The 2,849-nt window shown below is 42.1% G+C and overlaps 1 long non-coding RNA gene across 1 annotated transcript; it reads right to left on the bottom strand.

Annotated features, from left to right (window-relative positions):
- Window positions 1-110: 110 nt before the first annotated feature.
- LOC115066806 lies at window positions 111-2,388 on the bottom strand. Its single transcript, XR_003846249.1, has 3 exons — window positions 2,281-2,388; window positions 1,775-1,902; window positions 111-220 (listed from the first exon to the last, which is right to left on the bottom strand). It is a non-coding gene; the product is annotated as an uncharacterized LOC115066806 (long non-coding RNA).
- Window positions 2,389-2,849: the final 461 nt, after the last annotated feature.

The raw sequence follows: 2,849 nt of genomic DNA, 5'->3' as shown, positions 1-2,849 counted from the left end.
AAATTTTATTTATGTGGGTTTGAGTACCCAAGCCTCTCTACCTGCCTCTCAGATGAGTCCATTCCAGTTGGTAAGACCAAGGGCTTGTTACTCAACCATCCAAATGGACACTTCCCTGGTGGCTGAAGGTACACTTCATGACAGTGTCCAGGGTCATCAAGGAGATGTGTTGAAAGATCTCTATAGGGGAGTCCTGAGCAGCAAGCTGTTCCCATTTGTCCTGTGGTGGAAAGGAGACATTGACCTTCTAATTTCCTCTAGAAGACTTGTGCTAATTAGACTGGTCTTTCCCTATATCTTCAGAAACCTTGTTCCAAGTCCCTCGGTTTAGATAACAGGTATTCTACAAATTGTAAAAATAATAGTTGGTAAAGGACACCTATATTCTTTTTCTTTTCCACACGCAGAAAATCTTTCTTCACAGTTAAAGGACATGTATATTCTTTTTTTAAAATTTAATAACCACATGATTAGAAGAAGCATTTCATTACAGCTTTAACATATTCAGTAGCAATTTAGAGAGCAAGGATACACTTCTTTCAAACGTGGCTGTAAATATTTAGGTTCCCAGTTGAATTAATAGAGTTATACAGTATTGAATTCAGAATAATCCTTGTAAGACAGAAACTTGAATGAGTTTTTAACCTTTAAAGAAGGTCTCCATTTTAAAAATATGCTGTTTCCTACATTTTCAATGCTACTTACACTTAGATGTTTGCACATATGCCTCTAACGTCTATATATCTGATTATTACTAGTTACACTCAGATCCTTGGCACCTGTGTATGGACACAAAGTCATCAGACAGATTTCAATGGTAGTGTTTTTCACCTCTACTAATTAACATGAAGTAAATTTTTATGCGTACTCCTTAAATATGTCTTTTAAAAAAATTGTTGATTTTTATTTGTGTATATCATACAGAACATCCCAAACAATCTTATTCATCTATATACCCATGTCCAAAATGGCACCCGCCCATAGTCGCCTCCTGACTGGAGCCCACCTATATTCTTACAAATTACTTCAAAATTAATCATAGAAGCTCATAAGATATGAAACATGTTTTTGAATGTTTGCAACTCGTTCAGCTATTTTGTCTGACAAGCAATACTTTTGTTAGGGGCTAAAGAGGAAGCAAATGCACAGTGTTTGGAGAGCTGGGTTCAACCTGAGAAAATGGCAGGACTTCAATTTGGGGGGACACATGGGTCAAGGCATAAGAAAACTTAAGTAGCTATTATGAACATTTTTAATGGGTGCCATCAGTGACTTCAATTCCTGTTTGATCATCAAGAGTTTCCTGAAAGCAGTTGTGTCAGAATTCAGAGTCCTGTTGACAAGTGGTGTTATGGCAGGTTTGGCTGTGAGATTGTGGACCTGGTGTCCCTTACTCGCAGGTGTAACTCAAGTCCATGTAGAAACCCTGGGCCCCAGACAAGAGCCCGATTTAATGTCATCCTGGGAAGTCCCTCTGAGACTGAGGATTTGAAGAGGGAAGTGGGGCCTGTATCTACCATGATGCTCTTTGCCTTGGAAACAGTATGGCTGTATCCTGGTGCCCTGGTTATTTCTGGTCCATGGAGGTTTGAAGAACCTAGTTTAATAGTAATGGACACACAGAAGGAGTTTGTTAGTGTGTGCCATGAGTAACGAGAGAAGGGGTGACAAGGATGAAGAGGAGGAGGAAGCAACAGCAGTAGCAGCAACAGCAGAAGTAAAATGTATAGTTGTTGGTAGGGGAGTAGAGGAGAAGAGAGCCGAATGAACTCACCAGCATCACTTGGACAGAGTCAGCCATGGTGTTCACATAGGGCTTCAGGATGTCATAGTGGAAAGCTGGAGTTAGCATTCGCCGGTGCTGGAACCATGTTTGTCCATTCAGCAAAAGCAAACCATACCCTGGGATGGAAATGGGTGTGTGTATATGCCTGTGTGTGAGGTGGAATCCGAGAGACCACTAGGTAAATTTAGGAGGATCTGTGAGGTGGAACTGGGGAGACAGCCGTGAAGACGAAAGCTTTCTTGAACCTGAGTTTCCTACCTGAAAGGACTGGCATATCTGCTGGTATAACAGCTATTAGGTGACAATTGAAAAAGAGTTGGGGGGCCGATCAAGGAGGGACATAAATAGCTGGTCAACTAGGAATGTTTAGAGAAGTGGTGGGGCAGACATGGAGTTGGGGATGGGTCATAACAGCATTGGTTGTCATGTTTTGTTATAGCACTTGGAAAATCTAACTGGGAATAGATTCAGATTTCTAGTTTAGACATACATACCAATCCAGGGACCCAGCAATCTGTAGGCACCAGTGTCCTTTGGATCTGAAAGGAAAGATTGGTTTAAGTAGAAATGGAGCAAATAAGGCGGTTCCTGAGGCAGCTGTGGTGGAGGCCGTGGGCTGCTAGGAAATTTTTTAATATTTACTTTTATTTTATGCATATATATGTTTCTCTCCTGATATACATGTATACCATATGTGGGCCTGGTGCCTATAGAGGTCAGAAGATGGCATTGGATCTCCTGGAACTAGAGTTATGGCTGGTTGGTGGCCTTTATGTGGGTGCTGGGAACTGAAGCTGGGTCCTTGGCAAGAGTGCTCTTAATCACTGGGCCATCTCACCAGGTCTAACCAGGAGTTTTTAATGACTGTCTGTTGACACACTGTTGCGTATTACCACCCATTTCTATCCCCTGGATACCACGGGAAGTGGGATGGTGAGTTGGTGAGACATGAGCCATATTCTTAAAGCCAAGGAATAGGGCGTGTGCGTGCGTGTATGCATGTGTGTGTGACAGTGGGTGGTTGCTTGATTATCCTATGATCCAGGGCAGGTGACAATTAGAG

The sequence above is a fragment of the Nannospalax galili genome, unplaced genomic scaffold, assembly GCF_000622305.1.
Source record: "Nannospalax galili isolate Female #2095 unplaced genomic scaffold, S.galili_v1.0 scaffold9164, whole genome shotgun sequence".
In the NCBI taxonomy this organism is placed as follows: domain Eukaryota; kingdom Metazoa; phylum Chordata; class Mammalia; order Rodentia; family Spalacidae; genus Nannospalax; species Nannospalax galili.
This window is presented reverse-complemented; position numbering and strand designations above follow the sequence as displayed.